At 41.7% G+C, this 15,083-nt stretch overlaps 1 protein-coding gene and 1 long non-coding RNA gene across 6 annotated transcripts in view; one reads left to right on the top strand and one right to left on the bottom strand.

Annotated features, from left to right (window-relative positions):
• Positions 1-15,083, top strand: part of Arhgap44 (Rho GTPase activating protein 44) — a 211,469-nt gene that overhangs the window by 100,970 nt on the left and 95,416 nt on the right. The window lies entirely within an intron of this gene.
• Positions 2,594-11,383, bottom strand: LOC131423263 (uncharacterized). Its single transcript, XR_009224588.1, has 4 exons — positions 11,017-11,383; positions 5,536-5,702; positions 4,428-4,535; positions 2,594-3,724 (listed from the first exon to the last, which is right to left on the bottom strand). It is a non-coding gene; the product is annotated as an uncharacterized LOC131423263 (long non-coding RNA).

Below are 15,083 nucleotides of genomic sequence, written 5' to 3'. Positions count from 1 at the left end.
AGTTTCCTCTAACAGTATACTTATCTGTCCACAAGCTGAATTGCTTCAGTTGTTCATATTATATGTTTGTTTATATCCATTCCAGGGGCCACTTGTAGATTTATTCAGTAGATATCACCAGACTTTGCTGAAGATTATTTGTGATTTGAGACAAGATCTGCTTTTAAGGGGATAGGGTCACTAAGATGCACTCAGCCACCGTTAGCAGGCTGGATTGCCACTGATTCTGTATCTCCTTTTACTACCCGTGTTCCTTGCACAAGGGACCCAGTAGGTTCTCTTGGAGGTATATTTTAAGATGTCAGAATTTACTCACGCTTAGAAGAAAGAAAAGGAGTAAATCTCATGCCAAGTTGTAGTAAGCTTTTGGCTATGTATTAGCCCATGGTGTGTGGGCACAGAATCCCTATGAATGGAAATTTTGCTATTCTACAAACATGCAGGTCAGCCAAAAAGGGGAACCCTGCACACAGTGGCCATATCCTATTCCCTTCCTTTACTTGCCTGCCCTGTTAGTTGTGATGGGACTCTGTAGTCCACAGCTAGAGTCCCCTACTGACTATTCTCAGGAGCCAAGGAGGCTAGGAAACCCCACTCCCCTCGCCTCAGTTGCTGGCCAGGGTAGTGACTGTGTTGACCAGGATCCCGCAGTGTTGAACCAACCCTAGGCTGAATGTCAACTGTCTCAGACACTTTCCCCACAGTTTAAGCCCACGGCCTTATCTTGGCATTTTGAGTTTTACTCTGAAAGTTGCATGAGGGGCAGGGGGGTGAATTAAAGAAAAAGAACCCGGTATAGATCAGGAGCTGCTATGGGTTGTGTCCCCTCAAAAGGTGTTGAAAGCCTAACCCTCAATACCTGTGAATAGTACATCATTTGAAAATGGGGTCTTTGCTGAAGATCAGGTTAAGACGAAGTCATTAGGGTGGATCCTAAACCGCGTGACTGTGTCTCAATAGACAGGAGACATTTGGACACAGAAACAGATATGACCTGATGGAAGGTGATATGAAGACACAAGAAGAGCCACCCGGTTTCTGCCACCCTTGTGGACTAATGCAGGACCCTTTCGTAAGGCCTAGAATAGAACTGCCCTCCTCTGTCTGGTCTGAGTCCATTATGCCATCAGGTCTGGTCGGGGCCAACAGACTATCTTATTATCATTACTCAAAATTTCAAGATTGCTTTGCTGTTCATACTTTGGGTTGGCACCAGGGACTGCTGATGGTTCCCTGACACTTCTGGTACTTTCCTTTGGTACTTCCTGAGCTGCCCCAGCTTACTGTCCTTTTGAGTACTACCTGTCATCTCCTGTTCTACTAATGCACCAGAACTTGTTTTGAGCTGGTGAAAGATTCAGAAGAGAAGATGATGGTCAGGAAGGAAAAAGGGGAAGAAGTTTTTATCATATTCACAGCCACTAAAAGCGTGAGGCACAGCACAACATGCATGGCTGCGTGGGAAACCGGGATGAGCAGGCAGAGTGGGAGGGGAGCAGCGAGCGGGAGCCTTGATTGCAGATTGCACAGGAAGGTGTGGGTAAAGCTAGGAAGCCAGTGGTACAGACGTGTGACTGAATAGTTTGAACAGTTGCAGCGGGGTTCAGGTGTGGTCCCCAGAGATCTGATTCCTGCCCTGTAGGGTTTGGAGCAAAGGAATAGCATTCCCTGTTGACGTCTGATGGACTGGCAGAGGGTATAGATTCTGGATTAGTTGGTTTGCACATCCGAGGCATGCTGACACATGAGTTGTTTGTTACCTGTAGGAATTAGTTAACCCTGGGTCTATAAGATCCTAAATTCCAGAGCATCATGAATACAGAAAGCAAGAATTAACAGTGAGTGCATTTACGTTATCCAGCTCTACACGTTTATACAACTATGTGTCTCTACCTGCCTTCTGCCAATCTGTGCTTTGAAGGATTCACAGTCAGTTTCATGAGGCTCTTGACAAATATAGTCTCTGTAGCATATGCAAGATGTACTCAGTTAATTGTCAAAAGACTGTCTGGAAAACTCACTCCTATTATTTACTGCCCTCTACCCGTGGACCCTCATGTTCCATTTGTGTTTTTTGTTTTGTTGTTTTTCCATTCCCCATTCCTCTGGGGATAGCCCTCTGCTTTGCTTCAAGGAACCTTTTCTTCCAGCTCTTGGGCCATGTCATCTAAGTGAGACTGGTGACACCCTCAGATTTAGGGGTGTACTATTGTAGTAGATAGGACATCAGAAGTCCCCTAAAAGCTTTGTTCTCGGGGTGGGTGCTCCGGGGAGGTTGAGGAACCTATAGGAGGTGGGGCCTCCTGAGAAGTTATTAAGTCATTAGAGGTGTGTCTTTGAAGGGGGTTGGGGGGGCTTGGCCCCTTCCTCTCTCTTTGCTTCCTGATCATGGGGTGAGTGGTTTTGTTCTGCCATACATTCCCACTATGACTTGTCATAGGCCTCAAACCACAAGGTTGACCAAGCGTGGACTGGAACCTCAAAAACAGGGAGCCAAATTAGTCTTTTTTTCTCTTTACAAGGAGTCCTTTCAATAAGCATTTTCTCAGGCATTTCATTCTAGTCATGGAAAGCGGACTAATGCACACGTTATTTGGATTTTATGAACCATCGTTTCAGGCAAAGTGAGTGAACCAGATTAGATCAGTCAGGGTGAGTATGTTTGTGTGTGTGATGCTGAGTTTGTGGTAAAGTGTTACAGCAGTATATATATGCACGTGTATGTGGTACAGCTATATTGTTAGCAATATGTAACAGTTTACCGTAAGCTTAGTGTCTTCTAAATTAACATAGATTTATTATCTCATGATTCATTATCTCACAGTTCTGGAGGCTAGATCAGACATTTCACAGAGTTAATGTCAAGGTGTTAGTAAGGCAGAGTTCCTCTCTGGAGCCTCTAGGAGGAACTAGTCCTTGCTCTCCAGGCTTCTGGAGCCTGACCAGTGTCCACATGGCCTCTTGCTCTATCTTCAGTGCCAGCAGCAGCGGGCTCAGTCCTCCTCACATTTTATCAATCTGACTACTTCTGTAGTCACATCTCACCCTCTGGGCCGTTAGTTTCTACTTTTAAGGCTCCTTGGTGACATTGGACTCACCTGGATGATCCAGGGCATTTCTTTTATCTCAAGGTCCTTCATCAAATCTGCAAATCCCTTTTGTCATATAATGTGGTCATAGTCACAGGTTCTGGAAATTAGAATGTGGATATCTTTAGGGGCATTATTCTGCCTACCACAGTTGGTAATACTTGGTTGTAGGTCTTTTCTGGATCTGCTGGGAGGAGAATCTCCTTCTATTAGGATTCCTGAGCAAATAGGCTTTCATTCTGGAGCATAGGCAGCCATCTTAGGACCATGAGAGGAAGTCTGCCAAATAGTGGGGCCCGCTAAGAAAGCAGACCTGAGCCATGCAGGGAGCAGGACCATGTCCCAGTGATGTCCTTAGTGCCACCAAGGCCTACTCTTCCTTCAGACTTCTTGGTCATCAAGTTAATTTGTTTCCAGCTACTGTCGTTATATTTCTCTTGCTTCTGAGGTTGATAACAAAGGCTCTTCAGTGCTCTTTGGAGCAGAAGGTGCAATATATTGAAAACATGCAGATGGATTTCCCATGGGCAGAGTGTTACCATGGCACATTGTTCTGGTGGTAGGAATTCTTCTTTACTTGGGTCCTGATCTCTTTCTGGTCTGTTAATCTCTCAAGTTCTCATCAGTTTTTTCATCTGGGAAATGATGGGGTTGGATGCACAGCATGTTATTGATATCTACATATGAATATTCATTAAACTTCCAAGGAACAACTGAACTAGCCGATCTTTTAAGATCATTATGCTTAATTTTCTTCTTTAACAGTCAACAGAACTAGACCCTCAGGAGCTAAACAGCTTCACTGCAGAGTGAACCACTTGGAAATAGCCCAGTGAGAAACAAGGATTCCTGACTGCTAATCCTATTACACCACATTTCTAAAATTCCTTGACCTAGTTAAGTGAATTCACCTAGAGTGTTTTTTTTTTTTTTTTTGCCTAAAATTTATAAAATCTAATGTCATTCAATGAGATAACTCCAGATGTTTTGAGTCTCAACCTGAGAAATGACATAACATTTAGAATGTCTTCTTTCGCTAAGTATATTTTTATGAAATGAAATTGTTGTATTATGTCAGTTTCTTCCCATTATACCTCTCACTGACAGTCTTTGAAGTACCAAAGAGGCAGATGGTTCCAGCACCTTCTCAAAGCCACTCCTAAGACCAAAGAGGAATACTGAGTCCTTGAAACAGGAAATTTACACAACAAAATACAAATTAAATCTGGGGGATTCTGAGATCTGTGAGATTGAAAGTAGATTCAGTCTGAGGTCTGAATTACACTTTGTGATTAGGCAGTGATTAGCATTTACATCTAGTATATTCTAGTGCCTCACCTCACTCCTTCAACACCGGCCCATGAGAAGCTGTTCAGTTCTAACTCTTGTTCCACTGCTCATCACCTGTGGTCAGTGTGCATGTCCCTGATTCCCCTCGTTCAACCTCTGGAACAGCATGGTGAACAGATGAAATGGTGGCTGTTTAGGTTATATAATGCAATGTAACAAATCACCCCAAAACAAGTGGCTCAAATAGCAATGACACTTATTTTCCTCAGGAATCTGGTGTTTGGTTAGGGTATATGAAGAACAGCTCATTTTTATTGGACCCACAAGGGCTACAATGGTTGAAATGTGGAGACTTCTGTTTAAATGCTTCTACACTGTTCTTTCTTGTTGGCTATCAGTTTAGACCTTAGGTAGAGCTGTTGGCTGCGTACTCACATGTGGCCACTGTGTGTGACTTGTGCTTCCTCACAACATGGCCGCTAGGTGACCTCTCTATAACCTCACCTGGGATGTCTTTCATTTCTGACACATTTTGTTTGATAAGGCTATCACAGAGACCTTCCCAGATTCAAGGGGATGAAAACAAATTTTACCTCCTGGGTAGTGGTTGAAGATACTGGCAGGGCATGTGGGACTCCTGAGCAGATAGGCTTTCTATGTGGAGCTATGGGCATCATCTTAGGACTGTGAGAGGAAGTCTTCCAAAGAATGGGCCCCACCCAGAGAGAAGCAGACTTGAGACATTAGGGGGATAGAGACTTGTCTGAGTTTGTGTCTGAGGCCAGGATTTTGTATAGGATATCCAAAAATGAAGGACAGTGCTGGGCTCCGTATTTTTCTCTTTGTGTTTTTCTCCCCCAACCCCTCCTTCCTCCTTCCCTATCTCCCTCCTTCCCTCCCTCCCTCTGTCCTTTCCCTCCCTCCCTCCCTCCCTTCCTTCCTTCCTTCCTTCCTTCCTTCCTTCCTTCCTCTCTTTCAACTGGTATGAACTGAGATGCTTGTATGTTACTTTCCTTAAGACTCAAGGCTGTCTGGAAGGAGCGATTTGATTCTGTTGGCAAAAAGAGATTGAAAGTGGATCCAATCTGAGGTCTGAATTACACTTTATGATTAGGCAGTGATTAGCATTTACATCTAGTATATTCTAGTGCCTCACCTCACTCCTTCATACCGGCCCATGATAAGCTGTTCAGTTCTAACTCTTGCTCCACTGCTCATCACCTGTGGCCTCACTGGTATGGTTCCTGAAGAAGGACTGATTGTGACTAGGCAGAGATGCACCACAGCTCAGAGGAGGTCTTTCTCAACTAGAGAGCACCATTCCTGTTGAAGCAGGAGCAAACAAAGAGATGGAAGGGAAGTTTTAAAATGCATTAGGAAGTATAATTATAGTGCAAAGTAAATAAATAAAAAAGACTTTTTAAAATTAAGAGCATTATTTCCACATTACAATTTTTTTCCCCCCAGATATGGTAAAAACATGATTAGTGCTAGGAACATAATTGCTCTTCTGGAAAACCAAGGGAAGCAAATTATTTATTCCACAGAAGAAAGATACTTGGAGGGAAAAGACAAGAATCTTGGAAGACAGATTCAAGAGGCTTAACATGAGTCACAAGAGGACCCAGAGGAGAGGAAGCTAGATAGAAGAGAAATCGTAGTTAAATAAAAGTAAAGAAGAAAAGTTGAAAAGTCAGGGGGAGTTAGTGAATGTTTCAAAAACCAATATTTCCTGGTAAAATGCTAGAATTTTATAGATAAAGAGAAAAATTGTATATCTGAACAGGCAGAATTGAAAGAATTAGTTTAATCCAAGGCTTCATCATCAGCATTAGAAGGGGATAGAATATTACCAGTAAACTTTTGGGACAAAACTATTGTGATAGAAATCCCTCTAACAGTATCTTGGGATTGAGTTACACTTGAGAAAGAAGGAGGGATTACTAGAAGTGAGTGGAAGGATCTGGAATGTCCACCTTTTGTCTCCAAGGCACCATGACAGGTCACAGTTTTAAGAAGGGGAACCGCATTTATTCAGAGTACATTTGAGGTTCTGGGGCACAGGCGGGGACACTAGAAGGGGGACCACAAAGCGCTGGCATTCATTTTGTTTAGTCATGGGCTTCTCTGCTGTCTCATGAAGTAATCAGGGAATAGTAAGTAGCCTTACCAAAATACAGCCAGCTTATTGCATCCATAGGTTCAGCCAACTGCCAATCAACATTTGAAAAAGAAACCGCATCAGTTCTAAGTATGTCTGATTTTTCTTTCTTACCAGTATTCCCTAAACAATACAGTGGAAGAATTAGTCAAGTAGCATTTATACTGTATTAGTTATTTTAAGTAACAGAGAAATGATTCAAAGTATACAGGAGGTTGTACTTATGTTGCATGCAGAAATTATACATTTTATTTTATATAAGAGACTTGAACATGTGTGGATTTTGATATGGGGAGGGGTCCTGGAAACAATCCCCTGTGGATACCAAGGGACAGCTGTAACATTGTGTGGATCTCTTGTACTTCTACCCAATGCCAAGGACAGGATGGGAGTGGACGGTCTACATTTGTGGTCTTCGCCTCTGTGGTAGTGAATTGTGTCCACAGTCCTGTACCTGCATCCCAGACTGCTTCCTTCCCAAGGCAAAAATTTGCAAGTCATACAGGAATTGTGCACTGAGATATTTTGTCATTTTCAGTGTCACTTGTACCTTGGAGACCTATATTTACAAGCCACTTTCCGCTGGACTTAACCATAGGTTTATTTTTAAAACCGTACCCAGAGCCACGGGCCAAAAAAAGACCTTGGCAAGTCATTGAGTCCATCCTCACACATTAGAGAGAATTATACTTAAGTTCCACCTCAGGGGACCTTTTGTCAATGACACATATCAGGGAAAATACTCAGAAGGAGGGCTTGGAATTTCTTCACCTTCGGGTGCTAGCTGGACATGTAGCTCAGTGGTAGAGTCCCTGCTTAGCACGCACAAAGCCCTGGGTTCCATCTGCAGCACATGCAAAAATGCAACAACCTGAGATATTCAATCCCTTTCATTAAAGGGACATTTTTCATATGTTTACAGCTGTTCTATTGGTCACCGACCAGAATAGCACTGTGAGCTCTGAAAAACAAGGTAGCAAAACCACAAGCCGAGGGATAATGTGGTTAGTGCACTGACACTTTTTTCCTCTTTCCACATTTGTTTTACTTGGTGCATTATAGTTGCACATAATGGCGGGATTCATATTTGCACGCAGAATAACAATATAATCTGGCTAGTGTCATTCTCCAGCACTTCCCCTCCCTCCCCATTTCCCACTCCCTGCTCCATCTCCTTTACTGAGCTCCCTTTGATTTTCTGGAGACCCCATCTTTCTATTATTTTTTCATCTCTAGTTTCCATATATGAGAGAAAACATATGAGCCTTGACTGAGTTTGGCTTCTTTGGCTTAACATGATGGTCTCTAGTGTGTGTGTGTGTGTGTGTGTGGAGAGAGAGAGAGAGAGAGAGAGAGAGAGAGAGAGAGAGAGAGAGAGAGAGAGATTTATTTTTTAATCTACTTATCTGTTGATGGACACCTAGGCTGGTTCCATAATTTGGCTATTGTGAATTGTGCTGCTATAACTATAGGTATGCATGGGATCACTGTTGTGTGATGACTTTAATTCTTCAGGATAAATGCTAAGGAGTGGCACAGCTGGATCATATGATGCTTCTAGGCCTCCTCTTCTGAGGAACCTCCATACCCGTTTCCACACTGGTTGTACTAATTTACACTACCACCAACAGTGTAAAAGCTTTCCTTTTTCTCTACATCCTCTCTAGCATCAATTATTCTTTGTACTTTTGAGGACTGCCATTCTGCTGTTGTGAGATGAAATCTCAGTGTAGTTTCGATTTCATTTCCCTAACTGCTCATTTCCCTAACTTTTGACTTGGTTAAAAAAATTCCTGAATTTTTTCCCATGTTTGTTGACCATTGTATTTCTTCTTTTGAGAAGTGCCTGTTGAATTCATTGGCCTATTTATTAATTGGATTATTTGATTTTTTTTTAGTGTTCAATTTTTAAAATTTCTTTATATAGTCTAGATAGTAATCTTCTGTCAGAAGAGTAGCTAGCAAGGATTTTTCTCCCATTCTGTAGGTTCTTCCTTTACATTCCTAATGCTTTCCTTTCCTGTGCAGAAGCTTTGTAATTTGATGCCATCCCGTTTATTAACTCTTGGCATTATTTCCTGAGCTTTAGGGGGTCCTATTGAGAAAGTCACCACCTGTGCCTGTGTGCTGGAATGTTGATCCTACATTTTTTTCTAGAAGTTATGTGGCTTCCCTGGTCTATTTCCTAGGTTTTTGATTCCTTTTGAGCTAATTTTTTTTTTGACTGCATGGACACTTTCGACTATTCTATGGCTCCATGGTCTCAAGGTAAACAACCCCTGAAACCACAAAGGTTCCAAAGCCCTCAGCACAGTGACAGTGAGAGCGTTAATGGAGAATGAAGTAGATGCTCCCGATGAGTCAGCTTGGGCTGCCCCATCAAAGGACCAGATGAGGGAGTCTTAACCAACACACAGTAGGTTCTGAGCTAACCAATACACAGTAGGTTCTGATGCTTCTGGGGCCCACGGTCAAGAGGTCGGCAGGGTTGGTCTTCTCCAAGGGCTCTCTCTTTGGTTGTAGGTGGTACCTTCTCCCTGCATATTCTGCTGATCTCCCCCAGCCTTCCTATGTGTGTGTCCTAATGTCCTCTTCTTCTAGGGACACCAGTCATATTGGATTAGGGTATACCCTAAAGACCACTTAATTAATACCCCTGTCTCCAATCTGAGGTTCTCATTGTGTGGAATTTTCGAGGGGACACCCTTCAGCTCACAGCAACTGCAGAGATCTGATAACACCAGGACCATCAAAGTTTTATTCCTAACTCGTGGGAAAACCCCTTCTTCACAGCCCTGTTCCATGTTAACATAAACTGTGAGAGATTAAGAAACCAGAAAGACACTTAAAAATGCATGCTTATAGGGGGTTATCTCTCGATATATAATATATGTATTTATATGTTATGATATATATATTTGTTTGCTATATATATATATGTATATGTATGTATGTATATATATATATTTCCCCCCATTCCAAAGGAGCATAAATTATTTGGAGGATACAAGAAGTCTTATATTTAAAGATTTAGTCAGGACATTTGAAGTTTAAGTTTTTTTTTTTTTTTTTTTTTTTGAGAAGGGAATATTAATCCCAGACAGAAAAACCTCTTTGGGAAAGATTCATATTGTCAGAAGGATTCAGAGAACAATGAAGAGTTGGTAGGATTCGAGATTTTAAAATAATACTTTTTGCCGCAGTCCGGCTGCAGCAAAATAACCCGGGGGGCGGGTGATGAGGAACTTGTGTACATTTATACAGCAGGAGTGGAAGCCATTTATTGTAGGACAGGAGGGGTATATATACATTCCACACAGCTTATCTTAATTAACATAAATTAGATACAGCAGTCAACCAATAAGGAATCTCCACACTTAATGGCTCGCTGGCATTACTTCACAAACCACTCCCTCTGGCAAAATGCCAGGCGCCATCCAGACTTGTTTACAGACCCTAACACTTTTAGAACGAGCAAGAAAATTCCCATTTGGGGGACTAGGGGAAAAGTGCCATTTGAACAGAATCTAAAATTGATCCAACACTTTAAAAAAAACTCCTTGTACAAATGTAGTCATGTGGTTCACCTTAGGAATATTAAGATATATCATTTGTAATTTGATTTTTTTCATAAATTTGTCATATGTATACAATATATTCCTGTTTACATTATTTTGAAGCATATTGACTTTTTATTTTAAAATGTTCAAAAAAAATTATAAATCATTCCAAAATACATACAACATAAAATCCACCCTCCTAGCCATCTTGAGGTGCCTGCTTCCGTGGTGTTCAACAGTCCCATTGCTGTGCTTGCTCCCAAGCAGAACCTTTTTGTTTTACCTTGTTCAGCTGAAACTCTACACAGGTTAGAGTTGAGACCATAACGCCCCTTCCCCGGGGCCCTGGCAGCCCCCTTGACAATACATTGTACTTGGTTTTCCTCAGCATATACCTATTTGTAACTTTTCTTTTTACTCTGTCTACAGTCCATAGGGGTAGATTGGGAGCTTGCCCATTAGCACCTGATAGATCTGTAGTAGCTTAACTGTCTGTCGGATAAAGGTCATCATTTTAGTTACTTAGATGAAAGTCCATTTACATAAATAACCCCCTTTAGAGTCTTTAAATAAATGGACTTTTGCCCCCACTCCTTCTCAGTATGGATATTTTCATATCCATGGACAGACTTATCTATGGATAAATCTATATCCATTCTATAAAAGGATGGGGACAAAAGATGACATACAAATATAGACCTTCATACAAATATACATACAAATATAGAGAAGTTCTGATGATATTTTTCTCCATCCTTAATTATTTGTTGAAAGTGAATTCTTCGAATTAAATGACTTATTACCTTCTACCTTCTATTGTCTACCTCTCTTTTAATATATATATTGCCGAGTTGCCCTCATGTACCAAATAGTACTTCCAGAGCAGTGAATAGGCATACTTACTTTACATACTTACAGAGTTTTGGAGATCGTCCTTTAAAAAACAAAAATGTCGCACATGGTTTTTTGAAAAATCAAGTAGTAAAGAAGAGTGTGTAATAAAAGCGAATTAGCCATCCCGACCGGATCCATCTCCCAGTCCTGCTCCTTGGACCACACCGCTGCTTCAATGGCTTCTGTTTTTAGTTCCTCTGCTTGTTAATCTCCACATCTCAAAATAATATTCTTCTACTATTGCATGTGCACGCACGCGCGCGTGCGCGCACACACACACACACACATTTGTAGCTCACTGGGTTACTTCCTTCTGGTGAGATAAGGTTTTAATTCCATGATATGATCCTCAGTCTTTCCATTACCCATCTCTTAAATTGCTGCATTATCATTTCCCTTCTATTTAAATCTCTCTGCATTTGCCAGAATAGTGGTGTGTCCCTGGACTGGCTTTAGTGAGTGCTGAGGACTGGTGCTCTTCTACCCCTTCCCTCCCCTCTTCTTTTCCACCTTTTGCTTTTGTCAGCTGTTCATGTTATTTTCTCTCCGTCTTTCTTTTCCTTCTTCCCCCTTTCAAATTCTTCCTTTGATATATATATATATATATAAGTTTTTTTTTTTTTTTTTTTTACATTTTGAAGGTCCATAAAGTTTATATTCATTCCCTCCTGGAATCATGATAAGATCCTCATTGCTTTGTCCAAAGGCTCAGTCTACAAGTTTAAAGTCCATTAAATACTTCTACTGTGGCTACTTGCAGACTGTTCATGGGGGACCTAAGTGACATGTTGATTCCATTTCCTTCTCTGTCAGGATACTTGTTCTACATAAAGGAAAACTTACCTCCTACCAAGGCCAGATGGCTTCTGTTTTCTTGCATTCTGTAAATTGTTCAATCACACATTACTTTGATCCCTGTATGAATCCTAACTTTCTTGGGTATTTTTTTTTTGCCTGGACTGTCTTGTTTTTCCTATCACAAAAATTATATGCCTTCCTATCTTCCAGTTTACTCATCCCATCTGGTATTTTTATAGCTTTGTTCATCTTGGAGTCTGCTGAATTCTAATTTGGATTTACTGCTCTCTAAGCCTCCTGTAGGTCTAACATCCTGAGATTTCTTTGTGCTGGACCTGGGTTAGTTCTAGCATTTCTTATTTATTTATTATTTTTTAAAATACGTGACAATAGTGGAATGCATTACACTCATTATTACATATATACAGCACAGTTTTTCATAACTCTGTATTAAAGTATATTCACGTCAAATTATGCCATTATACATGTACTTTTTTTGCATTACAGTTCTTAATACACATATATAGCATATATACACATATATACCATATAGCATTTCTTAAGGGAGTGTATTTTTATCTTTTTTTTTTCTGGAGTACATCCTTGAGGAACTTTCTCAGAAAAGGACATCATCTAAACATGATTTTGTCTCTATACATTAACATAATAAAAATTTTTAGATCAGGTGAATTTTCCTTCAGGATTTTGGTATTTTCCATCAGGATTTTGGTATTGCTTTGTTATATTCCAGCATCGATTATTGCCAATAAATTCTGCTTTCCAGAAGACCTTTCAGGATCTCTTCCTTATTTTTCACTGTGGCCTGACAGCCTAGGACCCTTTCAGCTAGAGGATTGTGTATTTTGTCAGCTCTGTGAAAATTGTTTTTTTTTTCTCTCTTTCTCTTTCATACTTTCTCATTCTGTTTTCCCCTCTTCCTCCATTTCCTGGAACGTCTAATATAATTTCCTTTCTGAAGTATTTTTTTCCTGATTCTACCTTTTTCACAGGATTCTGTTTTTGTCTTATGGGTGCCTTTGTCTAGAAACCAGTAGGGATTTTTTGGTTTGTTTGTTAATCTAAACATTCTCTGGGCCCAAATTAGTTCTGTTGTATCATTGTTTTCAAAACAGATTTGTCCCAACATTAGAATAACTCTGCCACTCCTTTTCCCCTCTCCTGTCCCCTGACTTCCAAGACAGTCTTCCTGTCCTTAACTTAATTCTCTTTTTAAATAGCTTTTTGTTGCTGCTAAGGGATAGCTTCTGAGAGATTCTCCACTATTTCAGCCCTTCCCCCAGGTCTCTGCCTGGTAGATATTCCCAGCCTCCAAGGTCTGCCATGCCCATTTCCTTCAGAAAACCTTTCTCAGTGACACTCCCAAACCTCTCCTCCAGTCTCACTCCTGTACAGCTTAATATCATTTGAGAAATTTTAGGAAAAAGCCAATCATTGCTCTAATGATTTTAAGACTGGAGGAACTATTGGAAATTCCAAGAACATCGAATAATTGTACCTTTACTCAGAATGAGATTCACCTTAAAATGTGATTGTCCATCATCAGTGTATTCAGCTAGGACTGCGTCTGAGCTGTAGTGATAGAAACCCCCCTCACAGCAGCTTCGGAACGATTGCCTCTGTAGATAAGCCCAGGCATAAGTGGTTGGTGGAGTTGGAGCAGTAGCTCTCTAATGTCAGGTCTGAATATCTCTGTAGTTCACTCTACCCATCCTTCATGTTTCCAAGATGGTTGCTGATGCTCCTACCACCATGTCTGCATTCAAAACAGGAAGAAGATAAAGAGCCTGGCAGCTGTTGTCCTAGTCTTTCCTTACCAGGAAGACAGAGCTTTCATAGATGAAAGCACAGTTCTTTCTTTTGTCTCATGGCCTAGGACCAGGTCGTATGTGTATTCCTGTTTTCAAAGGAAACTGTGACAACGTGGGCCTTCCACCTTTTAAAGTGGGAGGCGATAAAGAAGAAATGGTTGATCAAGAAGAAGCCAGTTTACATTCGGCCACAAGAGCCCTGCAGGGAACGGGTGGCGTTTGTGCTCATTTGTGCCAAGGTTCACACTCTATTTTCATAAGCATTTGTAGACCATCTACAATGTCACAGCACTGCGGTGGGTGCAGACGTGATGGGCATCCCAGAGGGACTTGTTTGGGGGACAAGGGGAAGTTAGGAGGACCTGGAGCTTAGAATGTCTTAAGCAGAGCCGGGGTAGAGAGAGACAGGTCCGAGGGTAGGCGATGGCTGGGGGCAGAAAGTGGGGAAAATATAGATGACCTTGAAGAGAAGGAACTGCTGACTGCAGATGGGCTTTAGAGCAAGAATTTGGGGTTTTATTTCACTGGCCAGGAAGTCTAAATAGGCATCAGAATCTTTTGGAGGGCTTGTCAGATCACACCGTGCTGGACTGTACTCCCAGAGAGTCTGATTTGATTAGTCTGAGCAGGGGCCTGGGATTTTGCATTTCTAACAAGTTCTAGAAGAGGCCCTGATGCTGCTGGTCCATGCTCAACCCTATGGCATCTTAGACTGAGGCAGTGATTTGATGCAGAGTAGCCCAATTTTCTCATCTTAAAAAAAAAAAAAAAATGGGCACGACCACCACTCCCTCACTAGTTTTAGGAGGTGCAATTAAATGAAATTTATTTTCTTAACTTCTTTATTTTTCTTCTGGCATCTGGAGCCTCATCAGGGAGAAACTTCCTAGTTCTTCCTAGAAGGAACAAGTCACTTGCCTGCAAACCTACGTTGATATGCAAACTAGCTGATCCAGACCAGACCCAGCTCCTTTTATCAGACTCCTGCCATCCAGGCCCTAAATCATTCCAGGGCCAGGCACTGGACAACCAGGGACCAGCCCTTAGAGCCCAGGGCCTAACTGAATTATTAAGACTCCTCAACCATAAGCCAGCTCACTTGCTTACCAACTTTCCCATTCCTTCCTACAGGAACCTCAACCAAGGCTTCTGCTCATACTCTCGCCTTGTTCTAGTCAGTTGTTTTTGCTGTTGTGAAACTAAAAGACCTGGCAAGAGCAGTTTTAGAGGAGGACAAGTTTATTGGGGAGCTCATGGCTTCAGAGGTCTCTGTCCACAGACAGCAGGCTCCATTCCTCAGGGTTCAAGGTGAGGCAGAACATCATGGTGGAAGAGTGTGGTGGAGGGAAGTGGCTGAAGACATCACATCAGGAAGCAGAGACTAAGCTCATTTTACCCAATATACACCCCAAAGGCATGACCCTAGTGATCCTCCTCCTCCTCCAGCCACAGCCTACCAGCC

This window comes from Marmota monax, unplaced genomic scaffold (genome assembly GCF_021218885.2).
Source record: "Marmota monax isolate L192 unplaced genomic scaffold, Marmota_monax_Labrador192_F-V1.1 WCK01_AAM20220418_F8-fsc00274, whole genome shotgun sequence".
NCBI classification, from domain to species: domain Eukaryota; kingdom Metazoa; phylum Chordata; class Mammalia; order Rodentia; family Sciuridae; genus Marmota; species Marmota monax.
The sequence above is the reverse complement of the archived record's forward strand: the minus strand, read 5'-3'. Positions and strand labels throughout refer to the sequence as shown.